We start from the raw sequence: 18,509 nt of genomic DNA on the forward strand, positions 1-18,509 counted from the left end.
CCTCCTGCAATTGTGCATCAACCATCTGACCCTCTTTTATCCTCTCTAGGATGGTCGACTGTAAAGTACGCCAACTCCCGAGACATTTTGGACTGGCGGTACTTGGTTAGCTCCAGGTTGTTAATTCATTGTTCTATGTTGAGAAGCCCTGACCTAATGAGGTTTGCTTCTGTTACTAGGATGCTAAGGTCTAAATCCCGGCTGGGGAGAGCCTTCATCGCCTGGAGATGATCCTCGAAGAGTTGGACATAGTGGGTTCGGTAGAAAGGACCTATTCAAAAGGAATTGACTGAGTATCGAATACAGAAAGGTCCTAATAAGGTAAAGGATAACGCATTCGGAAAGATACTCACCAACTCAAGCGAAGTCAAGAATCAGGGTTGGGTTGCTACGGGTCGGGAAGTCGTTCGTGGAGTAGAAGGCATCCTTGTAGTCCCGAGAGTGATTCTCATTATGGTGAGGAGCCTTATAGTTGAGCGACGAGGCCGCGTACTTCGCCAGGGCATAATACCTATCTCCCTTGGAGCTCTTCTTCTGAGGAGTGGTGCGGAAACTGTAGAAGTAAAGGATCTCCACCGGCGAAGGCTCGGGCCATTTCTGCTTCCAATACAGAATGTATATCCCCGCAACCACTCTGTAGTCGTTTGGGGAAAGGGGCTATCCCCACGAACTTCAGGAAGTTCATGAAGTACTATTTGAGGGGTAGGGTAGACCCTGCCATCAGGTGGGCCTGGCTCCAGGTGCCCAGGCCGTTGACGCTACGATATGCCCTCTTGGACTACCGGGAGAGACGGATGAGGCACTTGTCTCGGACCGAGTAATATCTCATGATCGCCTCGATGGCGTCAGGGTGTTGAAGCAGAGTGTGGTAATCTTCTGCTTCGAACGCGTCGCCCTCGTACTTTTGGGTAGGGTGTGGAACAGGGGCCCTGTTAACCTCCTCCATAGTTAGGCCCCGTTCTTCGGGCATTTTGGGCCTCACCGCTACTTGGATGTCAGGATGAACGACTAGCTCCCCAGCTGGCTCTTGGATTCCCGTCCTTATATTGCCTTCAAATCCATCTTGTGCTCGGGCCATATCAGAGATGTTCTGGTCGAAGAGATAAAACCCGTGTTCGTGTAATGGTTTGAGTTCCTCGGACATTTGAGACAAAAAACCAAGCAGTTAGTATTCTGATCGAAGGAAAGACAGCCAAAACATGAATGAATCTAGGGATATTGCTCGGGAATAAGAGAAAATTTTGGAAATGCAGGGTATCCCCGGCGCCTAAGAACAAGCCAGAGGGGATGAACCTATCGAATTCTGGGAATTCCTCATATTCCAGTCACAGGCTCAGAAACACAAAGTTGACATAAAGACTTTTGGGGGTCATTTTGAATGTCCCTAATGTAAAAATGTGCCTAAAATGACTAGTGAAATCTAGAAATAGACTCTAAAATCTCATACCATTGGTATTCCTAAACATATTGAAAAAACCTCAAGCACACACAAAAACAGAAAGGTGGGTCGAAGGTACTTACCCGAGATGAAACAGAGGTAGGTGCTAAGGCGAGTCCTAACCTTGAAATATTGCTTGTTGTCTGCCCAGAAATACGTCGATTCATGCCAGTCGTCCAGAGCTCCTGGAAAAAGGGGATTCAAGGTGAGGGGCAGGCGAGAGAGAAGAGAGTCTTCTAAGAGGGTTTTTTTTTAGTATGGTTATCGTGTGAGGCTGATGATGGTTTTCCTGAGCTTTTATACCCAGTAAAACTTATGAGGGAGCAGCTTCCCCATGACCGTCAGATGGCTTACCCTAATCAGATCATGAGAGTGATCCAACGGTCAGGGTTCAAAAGGCATGGATCACAATCATTGCTTTTTCTTTGGGAAAAGACGCCTCGGGTGTAGAGTGGACATCTGGGATCTCGGAGTTGACCCCTAATTAAATGCATGGACTGATGGGCCCAGCAATGGGGCATTGACACGTGGGTTTTCTTTTCAGAGTGACGTCAGAGGAAAGCCCAAAAAAATTTTCCCTCCATTTTTTCAAATCACCTTTAAGTTAAGTCTCCACTGCCCAAGGGCGAGTAGAGACTTGCGGGCAAATGTTGTCTGTATTTTCGCCTCCAACATGTTGCAACCCCCATTGACTGACTCGGACGTTCATAAACATCATCGAGGCATGTTACTGCCCGAGGCCTCTAGTCAGAGCAAGGGTCCTCCTAGGTGAGACTTCGCCTTTGACAGTGGGTCGTGGGTGCCTTAGTAGATTACTTCTCGAGGTTCATCCTCAGAGATGGAGGTTCTCCAACTTAGGCAATTAAGGCGAAGGATCTTGTCCCCTAGTCGTCTCCCATGTCCGAGGTTCTGATTCTCGGACCTAAGATAAGGCGCAACATGCCATCAAATGCGGGTTTTCAGAGCCAGAGGATCGTCTGACAACCTTTATGGGCGATTCGTCAGCAGTGTTGTCGAGTGTACGACTTGACAATTCGCACACCCACTACGCCGTCTGAGACGGAGTTACTTACATCACGCCCTGACAGTACTTAGGGCATGTTCCCTATAAAGAAGGTGCTTTTCTGCAGCAGGCCATGCAGATCTCGCTTGGGTTGTGGTCTCTATTCAATGCAATCCCAATGCATTGAATTGGTATTAATCTCCCAATAATGGGAAGAATGTGTATTAATTACTTATGATTAGTATTAATGACCCCAACCTCTATAAATAGGGCTGGAAATCTCATTGTAAATGGTTCGGTTTTTTAGAGAGAAAACACATTCTACTCAGAGCAATCTAAACATTGCCTCATAATACTCCATTGAAGCTTGCCCTCATAAGCTTCCAAACCTTTTAATACCAGAGACTCGTGGACTAGGGTTCTTTTATAACCTGAACCACGTAAAAATCCTTGTGTTCTATTCACTTATTTATTTAATCTCTCTTTTTAGGGTTGATTGTGAAAAGACAGTCAACAATCATCATTATTACTATTTGATTATTATTTTAATAAAATGACTATTTATGAAGTGAAAATGTGATTTATAAAAATATATTAAATGATTCAATAACTAGCTATATTAAATAATGAATAGAGGTGTTAAGTTAAAAGTGACTTTTAAAATAGTTTTTTTTAGTCATTTTAACTAAAATTTAATTAAAAAAAATGGAGAGTATGGTTGGATTTGATCTTACAGCAATAGGATAGTCACAATTTTTTTTTTATGAATCAATCACAATTCAGATACTAATAATTAAAGTAGCATGATTATTCTTGGAATTTGAAAAATATATAAATAGTTAGTTTTGGAGAGAAATGGAGTTTTTTCATTTGTTCACAGTGGGAGAACATATATTAGTATCGAACATGAGTTAAAGTGAAAGATTGATATTTGATTAAAAGTAGAGAATTGCTGAGCAGCATTGGGGGTCCAATATCACAAAAAATGTGGCATGTGAAATTTAATATTGAGTATCTCGTAATTTAATTTAATAATAATTATGGGGTATCGCTAATTAATTATTGAGTGACACTTCTTATGGTATTGGACACCTTAAGATATAAAATATCAATGCTCTTAAAAATATTACTAATAAACGTTTCCAATTTTTGGGTAGCAGAAAAAATTAATGATTCATACTTATTAAATGATATGTGCACCAAAATTATGTACAAAAAAATTACATTAATTGATGTAAGTTTCATTAAATCAATTAAATTTATTACCTACTAATTTAAAAAACACTATCACTACTAATTTAAAAAACACTATCACGTTAATTTGTGTATTATTTTGCTACATATTCATTAATAAGTAATAAATATACCGCAAGTCTCTTAAACCTCTATTTTATACATGTGTACTGTGTAGTACTACTTTACACAAGCACTAAAACAGTATTTTATAGTATTTACCCACCTTCTTAAGACTTTTTTTTCTCTCTTATTTACCATCTTATCAGATGGGGTACATCAACTTCATTGGTATTTTGTGAGAAGAGACTATTAGTTCTATCGATAACGTCTAATAAAGACGTGTGTAGAAAAATTCAATGCAGTGTGTGGTGCTCAAATACTATTGTTGCGCAGACGAGATACTATTAGGACTTATTAATTAGGAGCTGTAATTGTTGAATTTTTCTTTCTAACAATAAGTGACGGGTTTAGATATAGTCCATACTATCAGCCACCACCACATGTTATTACTAGACTTGACATCTTTATATATATTTCAACTCATCTTCATAAAGTAGTTTTTTTAATTGGACACTATATCCTCAAGCATTGAAAATTAGCTTGTGTGTTGTCGAAGCATATTGACCTAGACTCCTAGACTGATCATATACGTAAAGAAACGGTGCAGAGGGGTTGGAAAATTTACATTTATATTTAAAAAGAAAATGTGTTATTTTTTATTATTTAATCAAACTTATATAAATATTGGACAATTTTTCTATAGGGTTACTTTAAGCTTTACTGGTGGGACTCTCAGTGTTTCTCGACCCGTGAACAATTTTCAACGCGATTTTTTTTTATGACCGTGTATATTGTAGCTATTTAGAGCATCCAGCAAATTTTGAGAAAATTTCGAATAATTTACAGTACTAAAAAATAGGTTTAAACATGTTTATTTCTATGCGCATAAAAAAAATTAGTCACACGTGCAACAACATGTTTGAACTTGGTTTTCGGTACTGTAAACTATTTGGAATTTTCTGAAAATTTCCTGGATACTCTAAATAGCTAAATATACACGGTCATAAAAAAAATTGTGCCGAAAATTGTTTGTTGACCCTCGATTTGGCCAACAACACGGAGTCAAATAAATGACAAAGAACAACAGGAGAACAAGAAGAGAATCAAATGGAAAGCAAATGACACAAACGATTTATAGTGGTTCGGCCCCAACTAGATGGTAATGGCCCAAGTCCACTTAGTGTTCTTATTGATATTGAATCTCAATATTGTGATCAATGAACTAGGGTTCACGAGTTTCACAAGCCTTGGGAGGATTATAATTTCGGTGGATAATCACACCATGCTCTTCTTTCTGAATACAAAGATCAAAAGTTCAAAAGTCCCATTCCTTGAGCCCTTTGATTCTTATTTATGGGCTCAAGGGGGTTACATAGGCCGATGAGCTTTAATTACAATTAAAATTTGCATATCAAGGTAATAAAAGAAAATATAATAAATGCTAATATTACAAGATTGCATATCCAAAAGGAAGTAAACGAAAGTATGTGACCAGGCCAGTCGCACCCCAGCATGAGGCTTGATAACTCAATAACTCTCTGGTCGATGGTCGAACATGATTTGTTCACTTGAAACAGCCACGTGCCAGCCACGTGTAAGTTAATCCTGCCACGTCATCAAAAATCGTTTTTTTGGGTAAACACTGTTCACGGGTCAAGAACATTGAGAGCCCCACCGGTAGGACTTAAAGTGAAGCCCCTATAGGAGAATTTCCCTATAAATATATATATATTAAATAATAACAAATATTATAAATACATTATATGTAAGTGTTATGTGTCTACAAATAGTATGACTACGTATCTACATAAGAAATTAGAAAAAAAAATTCTTCTTTTATCGAGAATAAACAAGTTTTTTCTCCAATTATTAATCTGTGATTTGAATAATATCATAAATGTTTTGTTAATTTAAATAGTGTAGTTCGTGATCTAAAAATTTATCATATTATTATTATTATTTTAGATCATAAATAATGTTTTAGTTAATTTTTTATTTTAATATATTTATGTTATTCTTTTATATATAATATTATTTATTTATAAAAAAATTATATGATAATTATAAAAACTTAATAAAACTAAGCAAACATGTATTGCACATTGCTTGCATGAGATAATCATTTGAAGTAACTAATTATTTAGTAATCACTACAACAAAATAGATATTTAATGGCTACATGGGGGAGACATTGTTGCAGGAGCCATCTAAAGTGGTCCTACGATGACTCCCTTGGGGAGATTTTGTAGACATTTAACGTCTCTCAGGGGGAGACGTTAAATGTCTACAAAGTCTCCCCATGGGAGACGTTGTAGGTACGTATGACGTCTCCCATGTGGAGATTTTGTAGACATTCAACGTCTCCCCCTGGGAGTCATCATATGTTTTTCTATTTTTTTTTTTAAATAATTAAATAATTATTTTCAGTATATTAATTAATATAATTAAATATATTAATTTTTTTTGAAATGGAATTAAATATATTATTTTTTAAAAATATAATTAAATATATTAATTTAAAAATCTAAATTATATGCAAATTTAAATTGTGAATTTTCATTAATAAAACAGAAATGTGTATATAATATGTTTTTGCTAGCTAAATATACACAAATGTAATATTTATTGTTAAATATACAAAATTAACAAATATTACTCTAGCTAGCTAGACATATAGTAAGAAATAAAAAGTAAAAAAAAACCTAATATGTGGGACGATGACTTTGAATTATCGGTAGCATATGGTTTGCCCAGTATTGTCGCATTTCATTAATCTGTGCTGGTGTATATGGTGTAGTGTTTAGCAACAAAAAAATACAAAGTTAAATATATTAGTTAATTATTATTTAATTATATATACTTTAATAATAAATAAATTGTTAACTTTGTATAAATTTATACATACCTCTTTCTTCAAGTAACGTCCAGATCGTGGATGTTCAATGTAATCATTCAACATCCTCATCACATAATATCCAAATGCCACATTGTCTGGTTGGAGTGGACACTAATTTTTAAATAAAAATACTTAATATAAAGAATATTAGTAAAATTCAACTACATATTTTCAAAAATAATTGAAGTTGTAGTTAGTTACTTTAGGTTGCACAATTTCTATATTATTTGGAATCTCAGGATGTTTTCGTAGACTAGTCAGAAAAAGGTTGACCCCGTTTTTATATTCTACGGATAACCTATTCACTGACATCCATTTTCTATCCATATCATCTCCTATGTCTACGAAAAATTAAAAAAAAAAAAAAAAAACTCAATAAGCATACGAAAAATTGGGCAGCATTTCCCCTATATTTGTAACCTAACAATCTGTCAATCTAATCAAATCCAATCAAATAAGTACAACCCAATACAAATATAATAATAGAATAATAAAATACATAATTCTAGACAAAATCGAGTAGCATTTCCCCTATAATAGTAATCTAACCATCTGTAAACAACAAGTCAAAAAATTTAAACAATACACAATAAGCTTCTTCCTTATAGCTCCGCAGCACACAAACAAATTTTCCAGAACCTACTTCACTAAAACACACAGTTATCAACCTTCTGTTATCATCGAAACACACAATTTTAATTTCAGAACCTACTTCACTATGGATGAATATTTAAGATATTTAAATCTCACTAACAAAAGTTTAATAATACTAAAACAAGAAAGAAGATAATGTATGTACCACTTGCAATTAATAGTCCTTGCTAGCAAATTTACTTCACTTTGCAAAGAGCGCAATTTGATATTAAATTCACAAACTACAAAACTAAATTAATTAATAAATAAAATATTACTAAACAAACTTCACTAAATAATTAGATTAACAATAACTAATTATTGAAATTTTAGAAACTTAAAAACCTCAAATGTGTGCTTGAAATAAAAAATTTGAGGCAAAAATCTCATAAAAATCTCGGTTAAAACCACAACTTAAAAATTTAAATTAATTAATTAATAAAAAATTACTAAATCAATAAAATAACATAACTATTTATAAATATCCTACTTAAATTTTAATAAAGATTACAAATATATATAATAATTTAATTAAATAATAATATAAATTAAAAAAAATTATAAACATTATAAACTTGAATTACTATTTTGTATGTAAAATTAAAATTAAATTATTTTTCTTATTTTAGACAATTATTAAATACATTTTAGCAAAACATATTTACATATATATACTTAACAAACATTAAAAATTAATTAAAAAATGTATAATTTTCGGATTAAATAGTAATAAAAATTTAAAAATAGTAAATAATGTGGTATCATCTTAAAATTAAACAATATAGTATCTCAAATATACATAAAAATTATTTTTCATACTTTAAACTAATATTTCTAATAAAACCCACAAATCATATAAAAAAATGCACAAAAATAAAATTTTCTACCATTCTAACTATAATACATTGTTTAATCTTGAAATCCTACCTCAAATATGCTTTAAATCCACTTTGTTGAGCCAAAAATCACCCAAAACCGCAACTCGTAAACCCTAAAATCTCAATATCATTTCCTTAATAACTAGAGACAATAAGCATGAAAATTATCCTAATTATTATACAACACTTATAAATAATAAAAACTTATCTCAAATGAGATTTTATAGCCTAAAATCGGCCAAAATCGTCAAAAATGGCCCTGAAATTGCCCAGAAAATCGCCCTTCTCCGCCTCTGGTTCGTGTGCTCGGGGAAGAAGAAAGAAAGGCTGAATATATATATTAGGCCAAACATTTAACGTCTCCCCTGGGAAGACATACCAGACATCTAACGTCTCTCATGGGGAGACGTCCCATGTGGCACGTCTCCCCAGGGGAGACGTTAGATGTCTGGCACGTCTCCTCAGGGGATACGTTATATTTCTGGCGCGTCTTCCTAGGGGAGACGTCGGATGCTCTTATATGTCTGATATTTTATAAATAAATAATTTTATATTCATATTTTTAAATTAACGTCTCCCACCACTTTTAATGATTTACCTTGGTAGTCATTAACAATAACTTTTAATGACTTACACCATTAGACTTTAAATATCCCTGAATACTTTTAATGACTTACACCATTGGTGTAAGTCATTATAGAGAGTCATTAAAAGTAAAAATTGTTGTAGTGAATTGTTTTTAATCACTATCTATAAGTACTTTTAGTTAAGGGTGACAATTCGTGTAAACGTGTCAGATTCGTGTCGACACGATTATGACACGACACGATTAAGGTCAACACGATTATTAAACGTGTCAAAAATATGAACACGACACGATTATTAAACGGGTCAACACGACACGAACACGATAACACGATTATGACACGATTAATCATAATTATACGAAAAAAATTAGAAAACCTATGTTAAGTATTCGTGTTATCGTGTTTGACACGACACGATTATTAAATGGGTCGACACGATTAAGGTAAACACGAACACGACACGATTATTAAACGTGTCAAAAAATCAAACACGAACACGACACGATTATTAAACGTCTCGTGTTCGTGTTTACCTTAATCGTGTCGTGTCATCGTGTCGTAACCCAAATTGCCACCCCTACTTTTAGTATTTCAGGTACATAGATAAGTTGCAACTCTATTTTTTTACCTGATGGTGTATAACACAGTTACAATGGACCTCTCACAAATTTGTAGAAAATTCCGAATAATTTAGTATGTCGAAATCATGATTCAAATACCCTATTGCACGCGCTTATAAATTTTGAAACAAGCACGCGTGCAACAAGCTGTTTGAATCTTGATTTCGACATCTTAAATTATTCAGAATTTTCTGAAAATTTATGGAAGATCTCCTATCACTACATTATACACAGTCATGTAAAAAATAGATATATAATTTGTTTATGTACCGAAAATACTAAAACTACATATAAATAGTGATTAAAAACAATCAATGCTATAGTGATACCCATTAAAGAGTAATACATATATAAAATATTAATGAAGATGTATATATCGCATTATATGATATTTTAGTATCACTAATATTATAGTACTACTTATGATCATGTGATAATATCTTACTTTGAAAAGTTTGTAATTATTTATCACCAACCTAACCTCAATTTTACGTCAGTGCTATTCTCAAAAGTCCACTATTATTGAAAGTTTATAGATTTCAGTTCTTTATGATGTCGTATTCCTTAAAGAAGCAAACAAAATACAAAGTCTTGGCGAATGACTAGATATCTAGATATTTATAAAGATGGAAGATTTTCAATGGTTATTATCTATATATGAATATACAAATACTAATAATTAAGAAGATGTGACAACATAGTGATTTGCTATAATAAGTTACCAATAGATAAATATTTTTTTTATACATTAATTTAGAATTTAGTTATTTATTTTGCTATAATTAATGTTGTTTCCAACTAATGAAAAATACTATATATATTTAGAAATTGACATGTATTTGAAAATAAAAAGTTTACAATATTATATTTTCATAATAAATACACGTTTTTCATCAGATAACACTTCCAAAAATTTAAAAATATCAAAATTTATTTTTAGAAATATTAATTAACAACTATAAATATGGACCATTGATCTTAATAATTCAATGGTTAATATTAAAGTAATCATCCATGGGTAGGAACCATTAAGAGTGCACACTTACAACGAAACACTTATTTTGTATATTGTACAGTAAAACCTCTATAAGAATAGTTTTGGACCAAACTAATTTTATTCTAACTGAGAGGTTATAACTGAATAGAGGGATTAATACAAAAAAAATTCAAACACTTAAAAGTATCAACTTTAACAATAGTAGCAATTAAACTCTCTAATAACTATTACATATTTAAAAATAACTTAAGTAATTCAAATATAGAATAAATTCTTGATTTTTTTTTTCATTTGTGTGTAAATAAATGACATAATATATATATATTTATTTGACTGTATATATAATTATTACAATATAAATGTATACTTTCCTAATGCGAGACTTAAAAAACGTATACCTAATTATATTTTAGAGGTTATTCTTATTTATAACTGACCCAAATCATGACAAATTTTTTTTTTATAATAAAATAGAAGTTACTGATATATAGAATATTCTTATATAGAGGTTTTACTGTAGTTATTTTTTTTATCAATTATATTTATTAATGTTACTTTTGAGTAATGATATGTGTACACAATATGTCCTAATATTTGTTTTTTTTTGAAATAATGAGTTACATTCTAAATAAATATTAATGGTTGAAGCAACTGTAATATTAATGTGTGTAATGTTTTGGTGCATAATTTATGTGCACGCATTATTACTCTGAATTTTTATTTGAGTTGGGACTCACTCTAAACGTGCTCCATCATTGCGTGTAACATTAATATTCATATTTTGTATGCATATTATATATATATACATATATATATATGGAAGACTTCTCAATGGTTACTACCCATAGATGGGTACTAACAATTATGATGATGTGACAACATAGTGACTTGGTATAGGAAGTCACCAACATGTAAATATTTTTTTTCTACATTAATTTTGAATTAAAATTTTTTTTGCCACAATTAATGGGGTTTCCAACCAATTAGAAACACTAGCTATATTTAGAAATCGACATGCATTTGAAAAATTAAAAGTTTACAATATTATATTTTCATAATAAATACACGTTTTTCATTAGGTAACCCTTCCAAAAGTTTGAAAAAATCAAAATGTATTTTTAGAAATATTAATTAACTACTATAAATATAGACTATTGATCTTAATCCAATAATTAACAATAAAGTAATCATCCATGGGTAGTAACCATTAAAAATGCATTTATATATATATATAAAGAAATTTAGTTAGCATTATTAAAGTTTGAGAAATTTTGGAAGGATTACCTGATGAAAAATGTGTATTTATTAATTATGGAAAAAAAAACTAAATTCAAAATTAATATAGAAAAAAAATATTTACCTGTTGGTAACTTACTATACCAAGTCACTATGTTGCCACATTATCATAATTATTAGTACACATCTATGGGTAGTAACCATTGAGAAGTCTTCCATATATGTATATGTATTTTATTTTAAAAATAATATTTAGACAGCATTTCCCTTATATCTAGGCATTATAAATTGAAAAAAAAAACTCATTTGTTTGATGTTTTTACTTGTGTGTGCGTGTGTTGTAATTTTTATTTTGTTCTTTGTTTTTGTTTCTTGTGTGGAGTGTGTGAGTGTCATTTATTGCCATTAGTGTCATCACTCCTCTAAAATATAGAGTTATTATTTGAGCTTTTGAGGTTAAGAATCTAATTGAATTAGAGTGATTTGTGTTCTTAGTGTGTTGTTTTAGTTACTTTATCTATTATTTTGTTTGTAAATTTTATTTTAATCAATGATAAATATTGTTGGAAAATAATTGGATTAAGAGCTAAAAAGTGTGATATCTATTTTGAAGGCCAAAAAGAATAGATACTAGGAGAGCTTAGTAGAAAATGTGTAAATTTAATATTTTGGAGCCGGAATCCTGAAACTTTGTTGTAACATCATTTCAACTAGGGGTGGCAATTTGGGTCACGGCACGATGACACGACACGACACGATTAAGGTAAACACGAACATGACACGTTTAATAATCGTGTCGTGTTCGTGTTTGAGTTTTTGACACGTTTAATAATCGTGTCGTGTTCGTGTTTACCTTAATCGTGTCGTGTCATAATCGTGTCAGACACGATAACACGAATACTTTACATAGGTTTTCTGATTTTTTTTCGTATAATTATGATTAATCGTGTCATAATCGTGTTATCGTGTTCGTGTCGTGTTGACACGTTTAATAATCGTGTCGTGTTCGTGTTCGTATTTTTGACACGTTTAATAATCGTGTCGTGTTCGTGTTTACCTTAATCGTGTCGTGTCATAATTGTGTCGACACGAATCTGACACGTTTACACGAATTGCCACCCCTAATTTCAACAATGCTACAGCAAAGTGTACGCAGTCAGCTGTCAGATTGAGTCATGCACACTTGGAAACTCATTAAATGAGTTGAAATGGTGTGTTGAGTTGGGAGGATGAGTAAGATATTAGCTGAATTTTATGGGAAAGTAGGTGGAACCCACGTGGAAAGGAGAAAGAAAGGGTTTCTACCCATTTTGGGAACCCTAATCAATAAACCACACTTCAGTACCTTCCAGCAGCCACCCACCACCATTGGAGACCAATTTTTCTGCAACCTTTGAACCAGAAAACACCATGGAGAAGAGGGAAAACGTGGGAGAAGAGAATAACCAAGAGAAGAGGAAGAGGAGAAAAAACTCATTACCATTGGGCTAGAATCTCTTTACTCTTTTTCTATTTAATTTTTGAATATCTATTCTTATCTTGAACTCATGGAAACAAGGGTGTTTATATTTTGTGGTTATTTTAGTATTTTGAGAATGAACTAATTTCTTGAAAGTTAGAGGTATTGATAAAACCTAATTTGTAGTGAACCTTGACTTGTTGACTCTAATTTATGCAAGGTATTTCTTGTTCAGTCAAGCCATGCTTATTGTTAATTTTTGCTTGAGAGTGATAAACTTGAGTGAGATACAAGCTAATTTGAATTCTGGAACGGTTTAGATTAGTGGATAGGCTTAGTTGATGCATGTTTGATAACTATGTTATTGATTAGTGGATAATTTAGGAATATTTTATTTACCATGAAAACTTGAAGGATTAATGCTTTAATTTATGTTCTTGAAATTGAATTTAGCATAGGAATATGTGTATTTAATTGCTAGAACTTTAACATGAGCATTTGGAAAAATGACATATACATTGGTTAGGGAATCCTAGTTACAAGATTAACTTTGTTGGAACTTTTACAACAACAAAAAAAGGGTTGAATTAAAAATTAGGGGGAATTGATATTCCTAGCTACTTCCATCATTCATTTCACAAATTGATTATTTTCCTTGATTTAGTTTTAATTATTTATTTTAATTTTATAAATTAGTTTTAAATCTTAATAAATTAAATCATTTCAAATTGTTTGCAACCCAAATTGTCTAGTGTTGATTACTATTATATTTAGCTTAAAATAATCCTTGTGGAAACGATTAAAATACTTATCACTTTATTACTTTCTTGATGATTATGTACATTTGCATATCATAAAAGAAAATTTTCAACAGTTCACCTTGATACCGCTAATACTCTCCCAATCAGAATACTGATAAAAGAGAGAGAGAGAGAGATGTGAGCAACACCCTATTAGTTGATCTTGTTGTAACCATTGTTATTTGTCCTCCTTCACATATGACAAAGAGTAAAATATGCTACCCGCCAAATGACTGCTTCAGACCCATAGGTTGTAAGGCAAGCAACCAGTGGTGGTAGTGAAGAAGAGATCAGGGTCGAGCTAGTAGTTGAGGTCACAATAGTCACTGAGACATGAGCAAGATTAAAGCATAGGAAGAAAAAATAATTACCTAGCATACAGTGTCGGCTAGTATTCTTTCGAGCAACACCCTAGACAATTACCTCGAGAGATATAGAATCTGAGGAATTAACATGACCACCTCGTTATTTGACCAATGATACTTCAAAAAAAAAAAAGGGAACAAAAGAGACCAGGATTGCAAATAAAAGTTAAACAAAAAAAAACAAAAACCAAAAGAAAATAAACAAATGACTATGGAAAAAACCTTTGACCATTACAAGTTAAAAAAAATATATAAACAAATATGTGTAAAAACCATTGAGAATTTTATGAACAATAAACAATAATAAGAATGTATAGAGCAAAAAACAGAGAGCAATATAGGATAAAACTAGTGACAAGTATATGAACAATAGACAAAACTCTCACATTTTTTATCAAAAAAAAAAATAACAAACAAAAAAACATGCCAATCAAAATACATAGTATTACACTAAATCAACCCTGGAACTTATAGAACCAAACATGCAATAAAATGACTACGGAAACAACTTCAATGATCCTTCAAATTAAACAAAATGTAAAGAACAAAAATCAACCAAGATAGAAAAATAATGAACAATAGATGTAAAAATCACACATTGACAACAAAAAAGATTGGAGAAACTAAACAAACGAAAATGTGTAACCTATGTAAAATGTATGAAAAAAAAACAAAAAGGTCGCATCTTTAATAAAAAAAATATACCCCAAAAAAAATAAAAACACCTTTATCATAAAAGTCTCCGGTACTTCATCATCATCAAATCCAGAATCTGAAACAACCGACACCACATTCACCATTTTCACCTTCTTTGAATAATGACCACGAATAGATGGGGTGAATGGGTTTTATTCTTCACTCGAGACCCATGCATTTTTTAACACTAGGCAGAGACTCCATTTTCTCCTCGCTCTCCTCTGTATCCAGTAATTTCTCCCTCTCATCCTCCATTTTAGCCGACTTTGTGGATCATGTATCGTCAACACTCTGAGTAGACACCATTATTGTTGATCATGAATGTGAGGATTTTCACAGTGCTCTTTGTTGATTGTCTTTTTCGCTGTCAACTTAATAAATAAAACATTAAAGAAATACAATAAAGAACACAATATTTTTACTTGGTTTAGGTTCTAAAACAACCCTAGTCCATGAGGCTTTTAGTATTAGGATCTGTGAAGCTTGGTTGGGCTTCAATGGAGTTCAGGCAGTGTTTATGCAATGCTTTGAAAGAAAAATTTTTGAACCCTTTTACAATGGTGCCCTAGCCCTATTTATAGAGGTTGAGAACAGTTAACTCTCTTAATGAGAAGTTAATACAAGAATATTCCTACATAATTGGGATTAAATGCCTAATTAAAATACATATTTGTGACAAAGGTGGCGGTGGGCCCATGCGGATCGCACAGGGCCCAATTCATAGGTTGTAACGCACTCTTTTATGGGGAACATGACCCTGACATGGTCAGAAGGAAGTCGCACTTCTCCCATGTCAGATGGAGCCTTGAGACATACCAATTGTCGAGTGTACGACCTTGACACCACTACTAGAGGCACAAAAAGCTGTCAGGTGGTCGCTTATAGTCCAAAGTCGCTGGGACTAACATCTGGCACTCTCTCCATATCCCGAGGAAAACTCTTTAGGTCTGGAGGACTAACTGACCCATCAGACGGGAGGTCCCTGACATAGGTTTTGAGGACATGGCCTAACATGAAGATATTCTCACTAGATGTAGGAGCGAACCGCATCTGGAGGAGCTTACACCTCGAGGAGCTCTGGGCGAGCCCCATAGTACTTCATTAGCCCCAAGAGGCTTAATTACTTCTTGAACAATTGCCATGTGTCCACTGCGCAGGAGTTCGAAAACTATCAAGACTTAATCGACGTGTTTCCCCACCACCGGTAGAGAAAACTACACCCTCGGGGGTTCGTGCCACTACACGAGGTGACGTCCATGCACGCGAGGTGGTTCTGTCAATATGAAACGAATACCACCCAGGAGATGGGCAAGCTTATCAGAGAATTTTCCCGCTCAACCCTTCAACTGAGGAGCCATATTGTGGTCGTGTGCTCCTTATTTAGATTCATCATGCATTTTACTTATTTTTTTTATTTTCCTATTGGGGGCTAACATCTTTGTTATTTTCCTTTGCCGATCACATGGGGTTGGCCGACTCCATCTGGACCAAACGCCACAGGGTTGAGGAGCCGTCTTTCTAACCCCCGGCTCCACCTGCTCCACACAACGCTTCGGCAGATGCTCCTACGGAGGAGGTCATTGACATCTGTAGTGGGTCTTCAACCCTTGTTGAAGGGACCTCGGGCGCGGGAAATGACCTCCCATCCCTCGAGGTGTCCGACAGTCCTCTTGCACGGATGCCTCGATTAGTGATCGTCCCCGAGCACTATGAAGGGGAAGTGTAACGTCCCAAAATTCCTAATAAGGCTAAGTGCCTTAGTTAGCGTGTCGGGAGGGCACGCGGAGTAATTGCATGGTATCAATTAAAGAAATATGTGATTATGTGGATTATGTGAGTTATATCATGATATGACTGTTTATGCATGTTTAAGTGTATTAAATGTGCTTATAGACCCGTTTCTGTTAAAAAATGCAGTTTTGAAATTTTGACCCGTTGAGGGTATATCTGTAATTATATATGCTTATGAGTGAGACTATATTATTATGTGGATATATTTGAGATATTTAGCATGAGGCGATCCTAGTGAGCAATTTGGCGGAAAAGTCACAACGGGGTTAAATACCCGGCTCAGGTTGAGCCTAGGGGGTATTTTAGTAATTTGGTATTACCGGGAATTATTGGGTAACGGGAATTAAATTTGTTATTGTTTGAGATTAAGTGGATCTAATTTGGAATTGATGGTAAAATTTGAGGATAATGAGAAATTAGGGCAAATGACTATTTTGCCCTTGTGGGCTTTAAGGAATGAGTTATTTGGCAAGGGAATTTCGGTCATTTCTCAGCCATGAGATAGGCAAGGATATGTAAATCCTGACGGGAGGTATAGTCGCTTGAGTCGCTTTGTCTCGAGAGCGACTGATAAATGCGTCCCTTTCTTCAACACCCTCTAAGGAGGCCAAAGGTTCAAGTGGACAAAAGAATGTAGTAGGCATTCCAACAGCTAAAGGTGCACATGTATAATCCACCAATTTTGTCCAAGCCCATAGAAGGAGAGCCCCTGCTCCTTTACATGGATGTCTCTGAGAATTCCATTAGTGCTGCCCTAGTCCGCGAAGAAGGGTGGGTCTACCATACGATCTACTACATGAGTAAAAGGCTACTGAGAGCGTAGTTCTGATATCAACTCATGGAGAAGCTAACATTCTTCCTGATGGTAGCTTCTGGGAAGCTGCGACCCTACTTCCAGACGCTACTCATTAGGGTCCTCAATAACTAGCCCTTGCGACAAGTCCTCTAGAAGCTGGAGTCCTCTAGGAGACTCCTCAAGTGGGCGGTCAAACTGAGCCAGCTCGACACCACTTACCACCCAGGACTATCATCAAAGGGTAGGCATTGGTTGACTTTATTGCCGAGTGCACTGAAGTGCTAGAGCAACCTTCGAAAACCCAAATAGTCGGGCCCACGTGGAAGCTATGTGTGGATGGGTTCTCCAACAAGAACGAGGCTGGAACATGCCTTATCTTGGTGTCCCCTGAAGGGCATAGGGTTCACAGTGATTTGAGGTTTGGATTCGACGCCTCAAACAACAAAGCTGAGTATGAGGCATTCATTGCTGGACTCCAAGTCTGGAACTTAAAGCTGAGGGTCTTGAGATTTTCAGTGATTCTAAGCTCAATTTATTAGGTCCTCATATAGTATTAGGCCCAGGGGACAAAAATTGTTGGCTATCTAGCTAAGGCCCAGAAAATGCTACACAACTTCAAGATATTTACCATCCGACAAGTACCAAAGGTACAAAATTTGAACATTGATGTCCTAGCCAAGCTTGCTACCACTAAGGATGCTGAGATGATCAATGTAGCCCCAATAGATTATTTGGGTGCTCCAAGCATCTCAGCTTCTGAAGAGATAGAAGTAGTCCAGCCCCAAGATAGTTGGATGGAGCCTATTGTGAAGTACCTTGTCTCCGAAGAATTACCGCATGACAAGAAAGCCACTTGGAAGATGCTCTACCAAGCGACTTGGTTCATGATCATGGACAGTAAGTTGTACATGCAAGGATATTTGTTGCCCCTTCTCTGATGTGTGTCCAAGCAAGAGTCAGCCTCATCCGTTGAGAAGTGCATGAGGGCTTTTGCGGGGACCACGCCGAAGGGCAGAAC

Source organism: Humulus lupulus, chromosome 6 (assembly GCF_963169125.1).
Source record: "Humulus lupulus chromosome 6, drHumLupu1.1, whole genome shotgun sequence".
Taxonomy (NCBI): domain Eukaryota; kingdom Viridiplantae; phylum Streptophyta; class Magnoliopsida; order Rosales; family Cannabaceae; genus Humulus; species Humulus lupulus.